This window comes from Zonotrichia albicollis, chromosome 5 (genome assembly GCF_047830755.1).
Source record: "Zonotrichia albicollis isolate bZonAlb1 chromosome 5, bZonAlb1.hap1, whole genome shotgun sequence".
Classification (NCBI taxonomy): Eukaryota; Metazoa; Chordata; class Aves; order Passeriformes; family Passerellidae; genus Zonotrichia; species Zonotrichia albicollis.
In genome coordinates, this window is record NC_133823.1 from 19,286,180 (window position 1) to 19,309,543 (window position 23,364).

The following is a 23,364-nucleotide window of genomic DNA, read 5'->3' on the forward strand; positions in this document are numbered from 1 at the left end:
CAGCAACTGTGGTTAACCATAAAGAAAAACCTATCAGCTGGTTTTGAGTCATTTAGACCTCCATCATTTCATTCCTCAAAACAAACAAGAATGAGTTAATTTACAAAACATACTCTTTGTAACTATCTAGGATTGTAGAGGAAATAAACTTTTTCTGATTCCCCATAGTCATATGGCCTTACAAAATGGAAATTTTTTTTCAAGACACCATGTAACACATTGTTGAAATATGTTCTTCTAACTGACTGGCATTGGAAATTATTCAGCTGAATTCTGCCAGTGTTATACTGTATTTAGCTTCTGTCCTTTAAGCACCGAAGATATGGTGGTACTTGCAAGGAAAACAATGACAGAATCCTGAAAGAAAGGAGAATGTGTAGTGAATAACATACCAGCATCCAAAATAAAAGACCATTTGGCAGAGGGAGAAATAAGAGTGGCACAGCTCACAATACCCACTGTGATGAGCCTACACAGAACTTTGTTATGTCAGAGGACTGACATGAGGGAGAGGTGTTCCCTAGACCCAGCGGCAGCAGCAACCATGTGCCAAGTGTTTTAGATAGTCACAGGGATATTTATGGCATAGCTACACAGCCTAAACAGATTTAGCCAAAGCTAAAGCATTGGCTGAAATAACCAGGAATGAACTTGCTCTTCAAGATGGAAATGATCAATTTACTTCTCAAGAGGAGAATATTTTCTTTCCAGAGCCCTGCTTTGTGCTTCCTTCATGCCTAAGGAAATACCTTACAGGGAGATGACTGTAATGAAAGTAAATGAATTTTCCCTCTGTGAATTTTTTCTTTCATAGGTGATGATACATAACTGAATTAATTCTTAATTCTGAAAATTAACGGACCGTATGTGAAGCATGAAAAGTTTTCACAAAATAAGAGGTTCATTTGATATATGACTCCATCAAAACTATTGACAACTGTGTACCATTTATTCCCAACAGTTGAAACTTGTGTCTGCAGAGCAAATAGGTATCTCATGGGAACAACTATTTACAGGTGCTTCTGTAAAATTTCTGCTTTCTTTAATAAACTGTTTCAGTTTCCATGAGAACCTAAAATCTTCTACTTCATACAGGAGAAAGGCTTTAGAAATTTCTAACATAAGGTCTGTCTGAGTTTCTTCTCTCAGTTTCAGAGTGAATTAAAAATAGTGGACTCAATGACAGAATTAATGAAACAAGTTAGGAGCCTATTCCTGTGGTGGCTTGGTGCCTCTTTTGAATGGTTGCAGTGGAATCCTATTTAGATTTTACTCAAGAAAATACTTGAAAGAGACTAGAAATGTTATACTGTTCTGTAACTACTTTTCCATGTCAATTAAAACTTACATTTCTTTCTTGGTTTTCTTCCATTTCTCCACAAAAGACTCCAAGCCACATAATTTTATTCATTTTTACATCTTTCTGAGAATCTTCTTTTTGATATTTCTTATAACCCATTGAATGCTAATTTCTAGATTGTTATTCTTTCATTAGACTCATCTATCTAATATTCCTGCACTTTCCCGCAGTTTCATGGAGGAATTGGTTCAGTCAGTTTGCTCTTTTCTTCCTTCTTTCTTTCTTTCTGGACAGAATAAATGGGTTTTCTAGTGTTTACTTTGAGTCCAGCAATATCTTCACCTGAGTATTCCCAGGAGATCAGCGTGTGCATGACTGATGTGATAGTTATCAAATGGTGAGACAAATGTAAAAGATCTTCTTAAAAGTTGAGTTAAATCAGGTTTGTTTATATTCTTCAGCTTAACAAAGTTTATATTCTTTATTGCTTTTACAAGAAGCTTTCTCAAGCGCATGTAAAGTCTATGAAGAAACTTTTTCCCTTACATCTGGAATGCCATTGGGGGCCACAGAAATAAAGAGTAACTCTCAGATGAATGGTACCTCTGTTTTTTAATAAAGGATGCTGTGTCACCAAGGGAAAGACTATTATTTGCACTGTTTTCCTGCTGCATTTTTTAATACTTCAAAACTTTAACCTCATGATTTCTATCCTTCACCAAGCACTTGGTTAGAGCAGTCTCCTTGTTAAACTCCTCATAAACGTGCAACTGTATTGTGAAGGAAACAGGCAGTAGTGTTCAATTTAAATAATAAAAATGCATATTGAAAAAGAAAATTCACTCAAAACTAGAAAAAATGTAGCAGGACTGAACTCAGAATAACAAAACTCGGATTTACTTGGAACAAGCAGAAGATTTTAGTAAACATCTGTGTTATTCTGTTCCATGAGTGTGGCACTCATACTGTGCTGGAGAGGCAGCTATGAAGAACTCTTCTGCTGGAAGCACAGTGTGCTACAGACCTCTGACATATCTGCCCAGTGCAAGTGAACCAGCTACAAGAGAGAAAGGTAGAGTGAACATTTCTAACTACTGATGGGGAGTAGCACAAGAAAAGTTCAAGTTGTTCAGTCATGGGAATATGGATAGAAGAGTCTGCTACTCTGAAACTCTGCCACCCTGAAAACACTCAAGTTTGCTGCTTTTCAGAAGGCCACACTAAAAAAACCCAGACTCTTTATTCCAGATGAGTGATATAAGGATGAGGGGCAGGGACCTGCTTCTAAGAAGTCTCTCATAGTTCTGATACAGGCACCTATAAGGGAGAAAATCACAAAGAATTTAACTGGTTCAAAAAACTGTTGATGTTAAATCTGGAGAAAGCAGCTCGTTTTCCAGGGTTTTGCTTCTTATTACAGTGTCTATATAGAGTGGCCAATTTGCTCTAATGAGTAACTGTTGCTAAATTTCATGTTGAGAGAAATACAGGACTATTGGAAGAAAATAGATTCTTTTGTTACTTACATCTACCGGTTTAGTGGATCTTCACACACAGCTGGTTTTGCTGTTCATGTTTTGGGCTCATAAAAGTGCTGAGCAGTGAATAAAGATTTCACCGTTTGTGATTTCACTCTATTTTATTATCCACAAAAGATTGATGTTAAAGTAACATGTTAAGTTTAGGGATTATATGAATACAGCCTTCAAAATTCAAAAGCAATTGTCTTAAGCTCTTAAAATCAAAATGACAGAACTGTGAAGCTTTAATCAATTTCATAGAGCTCCAGTTTTAAAACTCTGCTACACATTTCCAGATTGTGACTATTATTTGATCAAGATTTTCATTACTATATTCCCCCAGTAAAACTTCAATCTAAATTTTCTGGGCACATAGTAGTTTCATTGACTTTCATTATGTATCAGTGCTAAAAATTAATATAAATTTTCTTTGCAGTTTTGATGCAATTCAACTGTGAGAAACAACAGCTAAGGCATTAGCTCAGTTGATTGGAACATGGTGCTAATAATACCAAAGTCATGGGTTTGATCCCTGCACAGCCCATTCACTTAACAATTGAACTTGATGATCTTTGTGGGTTCCTTTTAACTCAAAATCTAAATCCTCCTAAACAGGTTGCTGTATCTTGCCTTTGTCTGGCCATGTTGTGTCATTCATTACTCCATTGATTATTTGAAAAAAATATTAATATCTTCCTTACGAATCTGTTTTCTCATAAATTTATATAAATATTAAGTATCATTATGCCTGTGAAAATTAGCTAAGTAAAAATCTTTACATTTTATAGAAGAAGAAATCAAGATACTGTGAAATTAAATGGCTTGTCCAAAGACAAGCCAAAGAATCAAAATTAAAGGTCAGTTCATGGGCAAAGCAAGAAATCCTTCTGCCATTAAATTGGAGGAATGAGGCCAGGATCACAGTAAGACCTTCACCGTTCACTTCAACTGTTCACGCTTTGCTGAGGTGAGGTTTTACTCTGCATGTTCCTCACACATTTCAAAGGTTTCTGAAGCCTTGAATACATAAGATCATAAATGAAATAAATGGGAAATTAAAGGTGTTCATTTCAAACACAACAATGCACATATATCCTTCAATTGTTTTGAGTTGTACATGAAGAGTCCCCTCTTCAGTTATTGTGCACTCCAGGCAGAATGGTCTATTCAGAATATGCACATATTTATTAAGTGAAGCAACTTTTATAAAACGTCAGTGTTTTGGCCAAAAATTTGATATTTGATATTTGAAATTTTGAAATATCCTTCCCTAATTAATAAATTAAAGTAACTTGAACACACTGCTCTGTCAATAACACACTAAGAGTGTGTAAGAATTGTTTATTTTGGCATTAGAGCAGTGTCAAACACTACAATGATTTGTAGAGCAAGTCCCTAACTTTAGGAATTAATGTAGTGTATTATTTTGATGCAATGCTGGTTATTGTTTTCAGAGCTTCCCTCTTTTATTGATATTGATTATTTAACATGTGCAAGTTCATTCTCAGCAAATGTAACATCAAAATAACTGTATCAATACAAAGCAATGGAATTAACCATCTTGGAACTCAGACTTTAAACCCTGAAGAAGTGTTTAAGAGAACAAGACAGGAGGGAGGATGCTATTAGCTGTAAATCTCTTTTGTGGCAGGTGTGCTTTATGTTGCATCTTGCTGCCTTTATCCTTGAATTGTTTCGACAGAGGCCATCCCTGGGGTGTGCTGAGGGCCCTCTGTGGGACAGCAGGGCATGTGGGCAATGCTGCACTGACAGCCCCCCGACTGGGGTGTGAAATCAGGACACAGACAAGCTGTTCTCCAGAAATGAGGACCTTTCCTGCTCCGTAGGGCATTTGCAGAAACAGTCAAGCAGCTGGTTCAGCAGCTGGGTTCAGTTAGTTCGTAACTTCCTACATGCTTTGCAGAATAAGCTTATTAATTCTGCATGTAACATCCTCTAAATTCCTTAGCTATAAAAGGGCAGTTAGAGTATTCAGCTTCTTCACCCTTCCCCACTTTAAATTTTTTATATTTCAAACTCTCCAGAATTATAAGTATGAACAGTATCTTGCATAATGTGGTTTCAGTCTCAGCTGGGATCTTGCTCAGAAATGATGGTAACGAGAATATTGTACACCACCACATTACACAGAGTAGTGACATGTCTCTTTAATCTCTGAAATAGAGATAGAAATCCTATTTGGAAGCAATTTATAAATGAAATGTATAAGTCAAATATGTGCATATACTGTACACTGAAATGTTAAGCCTGCAAAATAAAGCTTTCAACAGATAGAAGTACTGGGACAAGAACTGCTGGTACATTTTGCACTGCAATATTTTCTTTAATAACATATTGACTGATTTTCTAGAGAATCCTTCTAACATTCAGTTGAAAGTACTTGCTTAACATGTTATGATTTCCTCTTCACTAGTTTGTGTACAGCTTGTACAGCACACTCACTTTCGTCCTCAGCTGAATATAGAACAAGCATCCTTACAGTCTTTTCTATGATGCTGCTGTTAAATTATCCAAAAGCTTGTCTTTGCTCATTTTAGTAACTCTGTGAAGCAAACACATGTTAACAATTCTGCTTTACAAGAGTGAGAATCTAAGGCATGACCTAGAGTCAAAACTTCCTACTGTGTTTTAGTGTTACCTCTCCTCTTTGTCCAAACTTCCAGCAGGCAAGGCAAGATTAAGTAGTCACCACCCAGAAAGTCTGTCACTGATACTGAAGTCAAACCTCTCTAATCAATTTTTCACTTATTCTCTACTTAGACACAAAACATTATGCACTTATGAAACATTGCATGATGTGTGGTAATTAATAATTTTAATAAATTCTTGTAATGATAATGATAAATCATAAATTATCTTATGTTTTAATTTCCTTGGGTAAATATATTGAAGCACAACATCTCATTTTCACTGCTGACCTGGGGTGAGAGTACAGCAGCATGGCATTTACAACAGATTCTTCAACAGTAATTACCAAAGAGTTAATATATCAATTTAATTAAAATCCCATAGTGATGAACAGCATAAAGTATAAAATAGAAGTTAACTGAATCCAAAACAAACAAGAGGATCAAGGCAGTCAGTTGAGGCAAAATGAATTATGGTACTTGTCTCACCAGCTCAGAGGGTTATTTTCTATTTGGAGACAGTGTCTCAAAAGGATGTTCATTATTAGACAGTATACAGTAATATTTGGAGTACCAAAATGAATAAAGAAAAAAACAGCAGGTTGGATTTTCTACTCGGTGAAAAGAAAAGCCTCTTTTTCCAATCAACTACATTTTCTGATAAAAAGAAAAATAAAGGCATGTTATGTCTTGCTGAATTTCCATCTACTGGTTCCACTGCAGAACTTCTAGTCCAAATTCCTGTAATTTCTAGACCAATCAGTTGACCCTGAATATTTTCAAGCTTCTCTATATCTTGTAACAGTTCCTGCTGCTGCAGTTCTTTCTGTCTGAGACAATATTCTCATCTAGCAGATTAAGAGTGGCCAAAGTCAATGCAGAAGAGAGTTGATGTACATCAACAGAAGTCTTCTGCCATTAAAATTTATCATCTGAGATTTCCCTTAATTCCGTCAAATTATTTCTTCTTCCTATCTTAGGAGCATCCATCCATCCTTTACATTTTGCTGAAGTGTAATATTAATTCTTCTTCAATATCATGTTATATAGAGAATTAGTATTTGAATACCACAGTGGGAAAGATGCTTTTTAGTGTGCAATTTGATGCTTGGAGCAGGCAGAAAAGCAAAAGCAATTGCAAACACCACAGCAAAAACAGATTATTAAAGTGGATTTCCTTGTGAAGCATGAATTCAACTCTTAAGACACAAGCCTGACAAGTAGACTTTTCTCTTCAAACAGCAGCACATTCAAGGATTAGGTCATGGATCATGAAGAGACTAATTTTGACATATGAGATTTGGCAATGCCTAAGATTTGGTGACTGCCTAAATGGATTATTTTTTTCTTCTTCCCCTTTTGAAAGTTTCTACAATCTCTTATTGCGTGACTGACATGTAGATGATTTGTCTCACCTATCATTGAGCTGGTTCACTATATTGTCTCCCTCTAGCAGATTAATGAGATCACTGACTTGAAGACGCTTTCAGCAATAGTTCTAAAGACTTCCATACAATAAACCACATGCTGAATGAAACCAACATGAAAAGTTGTAGTGAAACTCAGGACTAGGTTAGGTGCCAAGGAGTGGTTCTGGGAGCTCTCAGAACAGGATCCAAGACAAGTAATATGCTAAGCACAGAGCCAAACGTACCCTAAGCACAGTCGGGAGGACCAGCAATAGAACACGCTGCTGGGAGCAATCTGTGTCTTAAATACGGCCCCTGGGTTTACAGTGCACGTATCTGGGCCTACGTTCACTCAGATGAATGTGGCTCTAAAGCTGAGTGTGGTTTTCTGAGGACAGAGGGCTACATCTTTTTTAAAAATCAATTGGATGTCAGAATTTTAGAATTTGCGACGGGAGTTGATTCAAAGCAGCAACTCTTACATGAAGAGTGTTTTAACCACAAGGCTATTTTACTTGGAAGACCCTAGAAATCAAAACTGAGCCAACAGTCTTTCAGCTCATATCTAGCATTCCCCTTTCCAGTAAAGTGTTCCAGACTGTGGATGCATCCCCAAGTTTACTCTTTCTCCCTGACCTAGGAAATGCTTTTGTACTGCAACAGAATTTCAACAAGAACAGAGATGTGCCTGTTCCGTGTTACCTATGGCTGGTGTCTAAACATTCACGTTTACCCTGGAAGGAAAAAAGTAATTTTATACATGATCACAGTAAAATCATGTGAAAACACAGTGGAACTGAACTTTAAGTCCCCCACTTTATCCATAAATTCTCTAAATACTTGGTAATCAAACAAATGGGGTTTTTACTCTACACACCAAAAGTAGGAGCAGTCATCACTGGATTTGGGAACTTGGTTCTGGGAACAGATTACAAATATTCTGAGATGGCTTCCTGGCTGGAACTTCTCAGGGTGTTTGGAAAGAAGCTCTGGCTCCTGCTCAGGACTGAGATAATACAAGCTGGACATCTGCCTTAATAACAGCTGGACATTCTGTCAAACCTTTTGCATTTCTAGGAACATATGAACAAAGCTGCAGGAAATTTGTCCAAGAACTACCATGCTCCTGGAACTTAATCACCTCTGAGTATAAAGAGCACTTAAACTGAAATTTTCATGTCATAGCTTTGAACCTCAGCATCCAAACTTCACTGAGGTTCTGCACTAGGCAATTTAAATTTGAGGTTAGCTCCCTCTGTTCTTAAAATACCCAGTAGTAGTTCTAAGGCCCCTTAAGAATTATTCACTGGAAAGTGCAATGTTCTGCTTACTCTATTTTTCTTTATGTGCATATCACTCAAGCACAGTAAATTCTAATTAATTTCTGCAATAAAACTTGCAGGTTTTTTTCTGAAAAAAAAATTTGTTCAAATAGTAACAAAATAATAGTGCAAAATAATTTAACTGCTATTATTTTTATAATTATGCAAGTATTCAGTTGATTCTTAAAGGACATCATCAAGTCCAGCTCTTTACCACTCCAGGGTTCCAAACACATATTTACACTTCCTCATATTTTCTTTCCTTCTGGCCAGCCTACTGAGCTCCTTTGTTGAGCTGAGCTGTACTTATCACAGGAATTGGAGAGTGGGAGGAAAAAGCAGCTTTAAAACACTCTGTACTGGAAGTAATGTGGGCCTAATCTTTAGTTGTTGTTAAAATTTATTTTGGTTCCAGCACTCTCCAAGAATCTGCTTCTCAGTGGAAGTGAACTGAAGCGGTGTCCCGAGGTCCCCTTCCCTCCAGTCAGCCCCCCAGGATTCAGTAGAGAACCAAGAAGGCTTCTATGGTTGAAAGACCCCTCAGAGAGGAGTGCTTGCTAGGAGTTTGATAAGGCAGAGAGAGCATATTGGTGTTGCATTAAACTGTTTATTTAATTTTAAAAATCTGAATTTATACCTCTAAAATCTCATTAATTACAAAAATACCAGTCATTTTTTGAAAAGCTCTGTGAATCCCTATCCCATCTGCACAGCTAAGACAACAGCTGATGCTCCTATAATATACTTTTCTTTCTACATTTCCAGCATTGGTTATTCTTGATAGATTTCTTATCATTATAAATATATATTCTAGTTTCATCATCTTAGCTACCCTTCACTTCCACATGCACTTTAATAACTTGCAACATTCTATCCATACAGTCATAATTTTCCAAGGCATTCCTATTTCTGTTATCTCACAGAAAAAATCTTTCCCCCAGTTTCTGTTTGTATCTTAAATTTAAGTCCTAAGTCCACTTTCTCTTTACCACTGTCCATATGTTGATGATGGGATGAAATGAGTCCTAACAAACCACAACAAGATGTTTAACAACTTCCAAAAATTTCAGAATCTGTTGTGTGAGATCTAAGGAGATGCATCTAGCTCTGAGGCCCCCAACATGAGAAGCACATGGACCTGTTCAAGTGAGTCCAGAGGAGTCACAAAGATGCTCAAAGAGTGGGAGCTCCTCTTCCATGAAGACAGGCTAAGAGAGCTGGGATGTTCAGCCTGGAGAAGAGAAGGTTTCACAGAGACCATTCACCATTTTCCAGTCCCTAAAGGGAGCCTACACGGAAGCTGGAGAGGGAGTTTTACTGTCCCTTGTAGTGACAGGACAAGGGGGAATGCCTTTAAACTGAGAGTAGGTTTAGATTGGATATTAGGAAGAAAGTATTTACTGTGAGAGCGGTGAGGCTCTGGAAGATGTTTCTAGGAGAATCTGTGGATGCCTCATCCCTGGAAACGTTCAGGACCAGGTTGGATGGGACCCTGAACAACCTGGTCTAGTGGAAGGTTCCCTGCCCATGGCAGGGGAATTAGAAATACATGACCTTTAAGGTCCCTTTAATCCAATCCATTCTATGACTCGATGATTCCATGCTATAGTAACCTGTTAAGGAATTAGCAAAAGAGAAGCAGGCACTGAAAACAGAGGGGCAAAAAAGGTCATCTGTGGCTTAGAACAGTGGGGTCCAAATTTTCAAACTGCTTGAAGTCCTAAGCACCTGTATTTCGCTGTGAAAAGTAAGCTCCTGTAACTTGGAGTACGAACTCCAACTCCATGTTGAGAACTTCCAGGTACAAGGACTTGCTTGTAAGGAATGGAGCTCTAATCCTCAGAATATTCTGAATTTGTGTCCAAACTACTTTGCAGTAAACTTATATGGAATAAGGTTAAATTGATGTTTTTTTCCATTTCCTTTACTAAAAATGCTTACTTTCAAGGTAAAGGACTCAGAAATTGTATGTATCTATTGTATTAAAATAATAACAATAAATAATAACAATAAAACAATTAAATATTGCATCAAAATAACAGTCCCTTTAGTGAGAGCTTACTTTTGCAAATGGCATAGTTTGATCAGTACCACTCACAGAATGCAAAATGGCAAGGAGAGAAGCTGTGCTACTTCCAAACATTTGCAAATCTATTGCCTTTGAGAAACAAAATAGTTGAGGTTATTTGTGATATCAACTCTCAGCAGAACAAAGTAATGCTTGGCTAGTTTTTATAGCCAGATGGAACTACATATATCCTGATCTTGAATACTGGCCCAGTATCTTCAAGGAGAAAGGAGATGGCAGATGAAATACTGTACTCCAATTCTAAGAGAACAGGGACACTTAGATACCAATGTCGATTGGCATAAGGTACAACTTGTATCCAAGGAAATGTATAGTATGTAACCACAAACATTTGGCACTTCAGAAACAAAGCTGCTCTTCTTACCAGTCAAACATGAGAACTCAAATACAAGCATTTTCAATAATCAAGTCTGTAAATGTATTTATTTCCAAAAACGTAACTTTGCCAGTTCCAACAAAGAAAGAGAACCTATTGTAAGTAAATAACTAGAAATAGCAAGGATAGTAGTGCATAAATGCTAGTCTTTCACTCAAGTTATAATGCCCCTTGATTGTTTTTCTACTAAAATATCATTTATAATTTATGCCTGGGAAAAAACAATGTCTCCATAAAAAAGTTTGTTTCAGGTTATTCCATAGCCACATATTTTTTTTCCTAAACATATTCTTGTCACACAGAGCTGTAACTTGAGAGACAACATAGCTGAGGCGCTAATGTCTGATAAAATTGCCAGTTAAAACTGTGGCAGGAGTACTACAGTCATTAGTTATCAGCTTGACTAACTAGTATCAATAGTAATCAATCTGCAGTCTCTGGAAAATGACACAAAAGTATCAGATGCCATAAAGAGCCCTCTTCCTATGTTAAAGACCAAATTCTACCATACAATTCTTGCTATTTATAAAGTATCCAAACTCAAACAGCATCCACTTATATAAACCAGTTTCCTAGTAGCATTTATTATGGTTTTAGCTCCAGATGAAGAAAACATAGCCACATGTAATTGGGTGTCAAAACCTAATGAGCAATAAGTTCAGAACAGGCTGTTCAGGAGATCTAATTGTTTCCAAAGAACATATGTAACAGGGAAGAGACACTCTTATCATTAACAATCCTATTTGAAATGACAAAGAAATAATTATATAAATCATTGTCTGCACTTGAATCTCTCCTACTATTCAAAGTGAATTTGAAGAAGATTTTATTTTTAAAAACACCAACACAATTATTATTATAGTATATCCCATACTATTATTATTACCCCAAATATTATTATTATACCCCATGCCTTGGTGTAGGTCAAACTCTTAAATCCTCCCTAGCATAACTTTCTGTCTTCCTGCTTCCATTTCAATATGTGTGTAGTTATAAATGTCAAATATCAGAAGAGAAACTTTTGAATTTTTTTTTACGACATTTTGGAATAAAATTTCAACATATGCAATTGCCTTTACATTATTAAATGGAAAAAGCCTGTAGTCATAGGCCTCCATTAAATGTATAGCAGTTATTAGTAAGACCTGTTATTTAATTATAAATCAAGATTTTTTTCTTTTCAGATGTACCTCATGTGGCATTTAAATTACAGACAGTAATGACATGTAGACATAAAAAGAGAAAAGAGCCACACAGGACTCCTTTGAGTAGAAAATTTTGTTCAAGTTTCCAATCTTGCAAAAAATTATTTAGACTCTTAAGTGCACTCACCAGGACCAGTATCACTTATGTAGTGGAATGGTTTTCAGCAGGCAGCATTTAAGATGGCCCCCAAAAGAGTGACCTAAAGGCCAAACCTCTGTAGAAGTGCAGATTTTCAGTAGAAGTTTAACATTGTGAAGGAATATAAACTTGATGCCTTCGGAGGAAAAAATGTATGATTGTGTCACATTCCATGCAGCAGCAACTTTTATGTGCTTTCTCATCTGCCCTTTCTGACAAATCATTCAGACATTTTTAATCTCTAGGCCACTTCATGCCTTGACTTCTTGGTAAATATAAGCAAGCTGGTGCCAAACATACACTTTGTTTCTGTGACACCTCTTATGTAAGTCTACAGCTTAAACCAAACCCTATAATTCAAGCCTGTAACATCTGCTGTATGAGTGCAACCATGCTGCTCTTATGGAAATGGACTACCTTTGGCTCCATCAATCTAAATACCATATGAGCATCGTGTCTTTTATGCTTTCTTAGTCTTCCAGATCGGGGATATGAGCCTTACTCCTAAATTATCACTTTTCTATTAAAATCCTTAAAACTGTTCTGATAGTAGAAGACACCTGTCCATCAGGTAGATCACAGTGACCAGTTTATATCAGAGGAGATGCCAATCAGCCATCATACAGATGTAATGTGTTATCTTTTGAGCTGAGCTACATTTTATACATGTGACCTACAGGTTAAAGCTGTAAGCATTGGCTGCCAACTCACTAAAGTTATCCAGCTCCTCTCCAAATTCTTCTAAACACAAAAGCATAACTTAGGAAGTTTAGAGATTTATCTGTTTATTAGGATTCCAATTACCACTAGAAAATTTGGGATAACTCATCCCATTTCAAAAGAGGTCCTTGAGACAGAAAAGAAATTGCAAAGCTGCGCTGTCATTTCAGTCCGTGTAGAGTGTTGTCATAAAACATTGACCAATAAAATTAGGAAAACCCATGGTAGGCATAGGCTTTCAACATTATTGAAACACATCTCTTTCTACAATAATGTAACATACATCCTTTAAGCCTGTTAACAACAGGTTTCAAAACTGAATTTTGGAAAGATGAAGTATTACCAACTTTTGAGGCACACATCAGTATTGCTAACTTATTTTGGAGTTATCAAAACCGGTAAGCTTTAGGGAGAAAAACCTTATGACCATGCTTTTGATAGCTACACAAATGGTTAGCTGACTTTGAAAAGCTTTCCCTGCATTTGCTGCTTTCTTATGTGCAACGTGACAACAACACCATCGTTTTGAAGGTTAAATAATTAATTATTATTAGCTACATTACTAATATTAAATTACAAGTGTACTTCTGCCTTGGGATAGATCAAGTGGCTTTTAAAGCTCTTCAGAATCTTTGCCTTTATCAGGCTGTGATGGTTATTAATTAAATCTTGTCTAACTGAATTACTTAGCAACACGGGTTGTGGTGCAGGCAAGATAATATCCCTTTTGTGCTCTTTAAGACAGATTTTGATTTGCTAAAACTTGCCCAAGTAATCTGTAAACCCTCATACTTGAAATCTGATTCATGTGGCTCATCTCTGCATGAGGCCCCACTGAACACATCAGTTCTGTAGTTTACTCAGAAGAAAAACCCTACTCATTAGCATCCCTCCCTCCTTCCTGATTCTTTAGGAATGCTAATGTTTCAGGTAGCAACTGAAGGCACTGGCATTATTTTGACCCCTGTAACACAGAAACATAGAACTCAAATGGAGTGTTCATATAGGCAAAAGCCAAGGGAACAAGCTTCAGAACCAAGGACTTCCATTCAAACCACTGTCTTGGGGAAATGTTAACACAAGCAAACTGCAGAGTAATTTTCAAGACAACAAGCTGTTTAAAAAAATTGATTAAAATCCATTGAACAATTAATCCTGTCTCAATTTTGAGATTTCTGCAAAGCCTCCTAGCCTGTAGAAACACCTCCTATATGGAGCAACTAAACTCACCTCCTGCAACTTCCTTTGCCTTGCAAAAGGCATTTCCCTACAGGCAGGTGATTAGGATTTGACTTTATAATAATGATTCATAAGCAAACAATGATCAAGGTCCTTCAGTCACAAGGTTCAGTAGCTTTAAAGTCCTATCTGAAGAAGTTCCTTCACATATGAGCTTTGTTAGGAAAAGCTCCATGTGATATGACAGATTGATTAGGGGACAAGGAAAACTGCCTATGACACAGCTTGTGATAGTACTTTGTGAAACAATTTAGCAACAATGACAGACTCATCAGGCATTTCCATAAGAAAGCCAGATAATGCCTTAGGAGCAAAACAACTTAAAATAATCAGGAGAAAAATTGCAATGGTGAAAGAGTTTTTCAGACTCTGCAGAACAAACAGAAACATTCACAAGGTAATTGCATGATTGCTTTACAAGGTAGCTTTATAGGTTTTGAATAAAAATATCTCCTTGAACATTAAATGAAAATAAACATAACTAATTTAATGACTAAATTAAGGCCATTAGTCTTTTTGGGAAGCTTGATTGAGAGATTAAACAGAGAAAATTTTAAATTGTATATGATCAGGTAGGTATGTTGAAAGACCAAAATTTTTTGAATGGTAGCCAGCAACTGACAGAAAAACAGTACTAAAAGCTCAACCCTAAACCCCTGAATTGTTTCCTTAGTAGTTTGACCATACACAGTGTGGGTTAGAAACCATAAGGCTTTGAACTCTCACAAATGTGAATAAAAGAGACTGTACATAGAATAAAACTCTAATAGTGAAGGCATCCTGGCCTATGCCGGACACCTTGTGTTCTCGTTTTTGAACCACATGATAGAAGAAAAAAAAAGATAAAAACTTAATGACAGTTTTCAAATGGATAGCTGAAAATCTTTTTCTCAAAATAGATGTTATTTGTTTTATTTCTGATGGATTACATGTTTGTAAGAAAGTAGGAAATATATAGGCAGAGGTATTGGCATGCAATATTTTTAATAAGGAATCAGGTTATTAACAGGAATAGCAGCCTAATAGCATTTTTTGGTTTTTTTTTTGACAGGTCAAATCTGTTTTATGTCCTTCAAAGTCCCATGTGGTAGCTCTTATTGACTTGTGGTGACATTTACCTGAAAAGACAGAACTCTTCCCTCACCATCCGCTGCCTATTGAGCTCAGCCAATACATTGCTCAGGACTAACCAAGTTGCTCCCAAACCCAGAGCCTAAAGTCAATAAAAGCTTTATAGGATTTTCCACTTTCCCCACAGGAGAAAAATAGCTGTGAGTTTGTTGTTTGGAAAGGCATTGATTAGCATATTGCTGGAACAGACTGTTGACCTAACTATCACAGACTCAGCGTGAAGAAGTCCCCTAAGTACAAGTATCTAGCAGAGTAAGAACTAATTTCTCTCGCCTCATTAACCATTTCCGGAACTTAGAATTTCTATATTTCATTTGTTATATTAGTCATGCAACTCAATAAATGAAAAAAAAAATAAATTCAACATCTAATGAAAGCAAACTATCAACTCATCTATAGGTAGAAGAAATAATTCAATTTGAATTGAAAAAAAAAAAAAGAGGTATTTTCTTGTGCTTTTTATTTTTCACGCTATTTATTTAAATAAAATTGAAAATTATCAGGAGATAGTTCAGGTGTCAGGACACCCCCAAAGCATAAAAAGTGTGTTTTCAGTCACTCAGCTATCCAATTCAAGACAGCAGGACATCAGTAATGTCAGACTGCTCTATTTGTAACACTCCTGTTAATCCAGCTGAGATACAGAATTCAGAATGCTACAAGTTTCCAAGATGTTTAGAGACACTGTGTTTCTCTTGATCTTGGTTTGGGCGGTGGGGGGAAAGAAAGGAATTAAAATAGTTATGCTGAATGAAAAAATCTATGTGGACTGTACCAAGAGACAGCTCATTGCAATGGCAAACTGCAGTGGGACAGAGTATTTTTAGGTACTTTAAGAATGGGAACTGTAGGCTTTTCATGTAGAATTAAGGGAATAAGATGTGAGAGAGCCACACTGCCTCCTTTCTTCCTTCGAAACTTACGCTTCCTCAGGGAAGATCTGGTTTTAAAGTACTGTTGTTTATGTTCTATCTGTGTTCATTGTACAGCTGATATTGCTAACACTGTAATAATGTAGAATACACACTTTTAGCAAAATAATACCCCAAACAGATCTTAACATATGTTTCTCTGTCATTGCTGGAGATAGTCTATGTCCCTTGTCCCTAGGAATCACTGTATGTCTCATGCAGTTTCTCTAGCTTTTCTGATAAGGAGCATGATGTTTTGCTGCTCTCAGAATGCAGAGTAGTGCTTCTTTGCCACAAGAAAAAGCTTTCAGTTAACCAGTTCAGAGGGTCCAGTGGGAAAAAAAAAAGGTTGGATAAAAAGTTTCTGAACTCTGAGTCATTTGTTACCATGAATCCGCCTGTATGGATGAATGTGAATTAGTTTTATAAATAATAGCTCTGTTAGGGTGCGCTCCACTATGAATGCATTCAGCAATATAAATCAGAAAGGATTTAGGCCCACGTGTATGTATATGTACAAACACACACCTACACCCCTTTTCTAAACCAACAGAACTGCGTACAGCATGATTCTCCCAAGATCTAAGTTGACAAAGATTCTGTTTATTAACACACATCCCTGCCTCATGGCAGAAAGCTAAATGCCTCATTACCCAATTATGCGTACAAAATAACTCTGCATCATTCTCATTTTTACAAATGAAGCACTGAGGCAAAACATAAATTGATTGCTCAGAGGCCAAATTTCAGCTGACCCAGGATTGAATCCCAGCCCAAATCTTTATGTACCAGATGATGCTTCTATAGTTTGGCTCTGAGGTCTAGTTCATATAAAGGGAGAGAGGAGTTTTTCCTGAAAAAAAGATTCTGTAAGAGCAATGGATCTTTGTAAGATCATATACTGTCTTTAAACTTGAGTCTTTGAAGGATGGAAGAAGAATGCAAGACAAGATTGAACATATGAATGAGAAAGTGGGCATTTGAGAGTAGTTAAGGGAGAAATCTCACTAAAGGGAGACTTAAGGTAGGAATGCAAGTCAACACAATCATGCTATGGACAATGGGCATAAATGAGGGGAAAAAGAAGCACCAGAGTAATTTCATCTTGCATGCACTTTAGTTGTTCACAATGTTTGTGTCTACGAACCAGTAACCCATAATTCATCACAGAAAAAAAAAGAAACAAAAAAATGAATTTGTCTGTTTAATATTTGGAATAAGAGAAATTGCATTCTGTAAGTTTCTTTTCTTTCTCTCCCTTAGGGGGACGTAGCGAATTTCCTCAGATGTAGAAATACATTCCATTACTGCATCTCCCCAGCTATTTTTCTGCAACACTGGTCATATTTTAAATGCAACTAAGCATCTGAATAAAGTACGGAGAACTTCTAAAGTGACAAATGAATGAATCCAGACGCTTTCAGTGCTTTCTGTTCTCTAACTCAGTTTGTGCTGATTTATTCAGGATTCTTCACTTCAGACAGTTTTCATTCATTTCATCATCCTCTCATTGACCCTAAGATCTTTGAATTTGCATATCAACTTCTTGTGTGAAACTTTATCAAAGTCAAACAGATCTATAGCATGCCCTAATGTCTCTAATTTCTATGTCCCACTTGCTCCTTGATTAATTCTATAACGTGCTTCTGACAAGATCTAATTGTCTAAACCCATGGCTCCTGGCTACTGCGTAAGAGACTTCTATCTAACATGCTAACAAGTTCATCCTTTATGAATAATTCTAAAAATCTTTCCCAAAACCGCAGTTAAATCTGCTGGCCTGTTGTTCTCTCCTTCACAACCTGAGTTAACTGGCAGTGAACAAAATGTCAAAATTACACAATTCTGGCAGCTCTGATCAAATGAAGATGTCCTCCTAGTGTTTTGTACCCGCTTAGTGTTACATCTATAAGACAAGGTTTAGGATGCGCCTTGTCATCTGATCTGCTGTGGCATCAGTGCAAGATAGAGCAGGGAAAGAGACAGCAAATAAACTTACTTCAAAGGCTCTTATGTGAAAGAGGATTTAGGGAGCAGGGATCTCTTTCCTGGGATGATATCACTTTCACAGAGTTGTAGGAAAGCATGGACAAAACAACAATGAAAAGATAAACCAGTAACCCACCTACTCAAGTCACATTACCACTGTATCTTGCCAGATAGTTTTTGTCTAACCTGTGTTTGAGGACATACACTGACAAATCAGCAGAAGTTTCAGTCCACTACAGAGGTACATTGCCTTCTTTCTGACAGAAAGCTTTTTGGTGGAACTCTTTACTGAAAGATAAAAATATTCTAAATGCCTTAAAAAGTAATTAAAGTGCATTCAACATTTAAACCAAAATGGCAGCTGAAGAGCATCATACTGACACATGAGAGCTTGATCTTTGAACACAGGAATTCCCTAAATTTCAGCTAACTATATTTCTGTGGAATGCATCAAGAAACATATTTCTCTATGCCTATTTTTTGCACTCTTTCTCTAAACACTCACTGCTTGTTAGTGTTAGGGACAAGATACTGAATCAAACTGACTGCTCATGCACTATTGCAAACTTTGTGTTTCTAGGATCTTGTTCCTCTGCACTGGACTCTCTCAAGTGGGTCTGCATGTCTCTTGAAAAATGACTATCAATTCCAAAGCTCCCTAGGTTACACTAGTAAAAGCTCAATGTTGCAGTCAAGCTGCTGTCATCTTGCACAATGTGGGCCTGCACTGCCACCTCCCCTGTCACATTTATATTTCTGCTTGTTGCATAGAGGCTCTCATGAGGAGATCATGGATTCTCGATGATGGCCTAAGAAATGCTTCTTTACACTGGCACCCTCTGTCTATCTGCAAAAATATCCTGTTTTCCACAAGGGTTCTTGGGATGATATCTATTACCTGCAGTAAGCTCATTTTTTTGCAGTAATTTTTACTCCTTTTAGCCATGGTTATCTACTTTTTATATTAATATTATTTTATCTGCTCCTTTGTAAGGACTCAGTGAAACAGCTCATCTCCTTTAGAACTGCTTGCCCTCACCTAGGAGAAAGAGTTCTATACTGTTTTTCAGGGACTGATTTTTTTCCCTCTTTCTTCTTTTATCACCAAGGCTACAAGCCTTGGCAACAGGGAAAACAGAACACCTATTTTTAGAACAAATGAGTGAGAAGTGCAAAGACCTAGAGATGGACCAATTAGTAACTACTCTGTATCTCTAACATTCAGTTTTGGATGGAATAGAAAAAGGCAAATCTGAAGATCATCTGCATGAGATACTGGAAACAATGAGAGCAATCCAATACTGCCCACGGGAAATATATAATGACAAAACAGTATGGGATCTAAAATTGGATCCTGTAGAACCCCAGCATTAATGACTGCTTCTTTAAAGAGGCTTGACTGCAACAAGCAGGCTCCCCTGAAAGAAATACAATTCATGAAATACTAGATAATCCAGAAGAGATAGTTAATCTCTGCTGTAGCAACTGATGTTCCTTTGTAACAAATGCTGCAAACAAATACTAAAGAGTGGATTAACATGGTCTTTTTTAGTAAATATGTGATGAGAGCTCTGCTGGATACTTCTATTAAGCATCTGGGGTGAATGACATTTGAAGTTGGCGCTGAAATTTCTTGCACATGATTACTAGAGGATGTTCTTCTACCTGAATTACTACTTCAAATTGAATAAATGGATGCTAAAATAGGCTATGTGAAAACCAATTCTCCGTAAGAAATACTGATCAATTCAGGCTGTATCACAGTTAAATCCAAATATGTAAAATGAAATATGGTTACACAGATATAATACAGGAAATGATCAACTATTTGCGGGGAACCAAATTAGTACAACACTGATTACAAACAACCACTTCAGATTAAATGCTCAATCTTCTATTACTGTGTTGTTGAATAATAGGTTAGTTGAAAGCAGGCCTAGATCTAATTTTTCCACAAGAATTTATTCAAGATGCTGTATTATTCCTTTCTTTGGGGAAACAATTGATTTTGAAAACACATTACTATTTATTCATGCTTCCCAGACAATTACAGCTAAAATTTCTAGTACTTGAAATTGTATTAATGACATACCAGTAAATACTGAGTGGCAAATAAACACAGCTTTAACACTGTTGTTCTGCACACAGTCTGAATACAGGAAGCAGTAAGAACTTATTAGATGGGCAATGAGCCTTACCAAAACAGGACGAGCAGTATTTCTGGGATTAGGACTGTCACTCAGATCTTTCTGGAGACTTCTCCTCCTGTAGTTTTGCCTAGACAGTTTAAAGGCTGAGGGTTTCACCTATTGTACTGGTATTAATTGAGGAGAGCTTGCTGCAGATCTGAGCCATCTGATCTGCCTGGAGATTCTCTCTCACTCTTCTCAAATGTTAATATTTAAATCTTTACCATCCCCATTATACTTCTCAGCCTTTCACAGTTAGGCAAGTTTTAATTTCACCAGCAATCAGACTGTTCTCCTCAAAAGGCTTCTGGGCAATTCCATCTGTCACAGGAGCAACAATTCACTCTCATCAACCAGGCTCTTCCAGAAGCAATTTTGGCTCTCTGCATGGGAAGTACCAAGTGTACTAGTGAAAAACAGATAATTGTGACTCTTTCTTGGTGATTACATTAATTAGCTGAAAATACAGAGGGAACATCAATGCCATCTTATTAAAATAAATTGCAAGAAAAGGAGTTTGATGGTCAAGACTCTAGAATGAAATATCAGCAACTCATACTACCACTCTTCGAGTGTCCTAAAAAATTACGGTATCATTACACCTAAACTTATCCTGCTAATTACTTTTTTGTGGTCCTTGGGTCAGGGACTTGGTGTGTTTGGTGCAGCCATCACTGCTCTGTCACAAAGACTTCCAAAGTACAGAGAACATGAGAAGAGTTCACTGCAGAATTATGAAGAGATGGCACTAAAAATACTCTGCTGATGCCTTGGAAGTTCACCGATGTAGTTATTCAATTTCTTGGCTAGCAAAGGACTGTCAGAAGGGGAAGGATTCAAATCAAGGGTGTCGAAAAGATGAACTGTAATATAAAATGCTGCTCCTTTGCAGTCCTTTGAAATAACAGGGTTAGGACTTTTCAGTGTACTGTTCTTTATCAGCAAGGGAAAAGAGCTATAGAAATATATATATTTCTATATATATATTTCTATATATATAGAAATATATATAGAAATATATGTATATATAACACACACATGAATATACACCCATAGGCTTGCACATGTTTGTGTAAGTACAAGTTCCAAGGGGAAAAAACCCTCACATTTGTGAGGAACAGGGAAGTGACTAGTCCCGTGTCCCACACCATCAGTCTGTTATCAACCAAGACCAAGTACTGAACTGCTGGGCACAGCACACTTTAACAAAGGCAGTTTCTCACACCCTGAAAACTTCAACATAATTTCTCACATCTGAAGTCCCCTAGGCAGAGATCAACTGGCATTTAGGATTCATGGAACTCACCCTCTATATGGCACATGCCCTTCCCACCTCTGCTTCCTCCCACAACTTCATTATAAAGCTGACTCCAGCTGCTGTGGCCAGGTCACAGCTGTTCTCCCCACAGCTCCTAATTGTGAGACCAGATCTGAAGAATGTTTAGAGACAAATATATGGCAGGATGAAAACCAAACAAACATAGCAAAACAACAAAAACAGAAAAAAATCCTACCTAATTGATCACCACTGAGAAACTTCCAGTCATAATCCTTGACAACTCTTTAAGTTTCAAGTGTATCCTTTAATTTGTAGATTACAATGAACATATTTCTGATTAGTCTAAGCTCTGCTTTTTATACACTGCAGCTGAATCAGTGCCTACATTCCAGAGCTAACACTGTATATAGATAAAGATTTCAATAGATTTTGAAGGTTTTAGAAAACATTACATATTTTTAACCTGTCTTTGGGACATTCAAAATACTGAATATTCAGCAGTCATACATCACAAATGTCTGGCCAGACTTGAAACAAATCATGGAAGCAAGAATGTCGTTTATTTTCGTCATCATTCCATCAGGGCCACTTAATAGGTAAAAGTTCTGCCACAAGACAGAAGAACATCTTGTTCAGTGTCAGAAGAAAGCTTGCAACCCCAAACCCCACTCTCATGACCTGAACCATGCCCCTTGCTGAAAACTGAGCAAGCTTCCTTTCCTGCTTACTCAGAGTGTGGTGTTGCTCATTTTCAAATGGGCGGCACTCTTCCCATCTACTCCAGTTCATAGAGCTGGCTCCTGGTTTGCCAGCTGATTCCACCTTCAAAGAATTACATTGTTTTCATCTTGAACTCTGGAAACAAGGCAGCTTTTTAGTGTTTTCAGCCATATTTATGAGCGTGGGTGGTACAAGCAGGAGATCGGTTGCACAGGTCTTTTGTGCTTTTATAGGGAAATAAGCTCACAAACTGAAGGGGCTACAGTTCCACAGGGTTAATTGGCTTTCAAGTTTGAGCCCAAATCATACTATGCATTATAAAGTTTATTTAAGTTCTATGAATGATCACAAGGCCACATCCTTTGTCTCTTTGCAGCCTCTCCCCTCAATATCTCTATTTTCAGGACTAGTTCTCCAAAAATCTGAAATATGCAGTGATCGGAAAATTTGCCGAGTCTCTGGGTTAATATCCTGACTTACCACTGATGTTGCCAAGCAAAGATACTTGAGTATACTGTTCACTGACATAATTGCCTTGAAAGAATAAACCCAAGGCAGAGCCCTAGTAGGTCATGAGCTTACAGTTTTAAAACTTTATTACCCATTAAAAGGCAAGGTCACAAAACTCCAGCTTCCCTCAACATTTTTTTTAAACTGTCAATGACACCTAGGTATATAGTAAATAAAGTTGAACTGACTGCTTTACAGGAAAGTACCTGGCTGGAGGAAACAACATTGTGAGCTAATATTAGACCATGGAGCTTTGCAAACAAAGTTATTCACTTGATCAATAGCCCAGCTCCAGCTGTTTTGATTTGTGTTGCTGATTACTTACTAATAGGGAAATATGCAGCTTCCTGAGGACATGACCACCAATGAATCTAATTTTTAATTAGACGTGCTCTCAAATAGTAGGTTTTTTTTCAACTATCATATCTGGAAGGAAATAGAGAAGAGATTTGCAAAGGAAGTTTAGACGTGGTTACTTTATAAGCAACCTGAAAGGTAAAAAGGGGTGTAAGGAGAAGGTGATACTGAACTTTGAGATCAGTGTCAGCAGGCACCTGACACTGATCAGCAGGCAGGCATCACAATAATTTAATTTTTTTTCTCCTTTTTAAAGTTTCTGAGAAGCTTTTATTAATGCAAAAAATCAGGTCTATTTGGGTTATACAGTG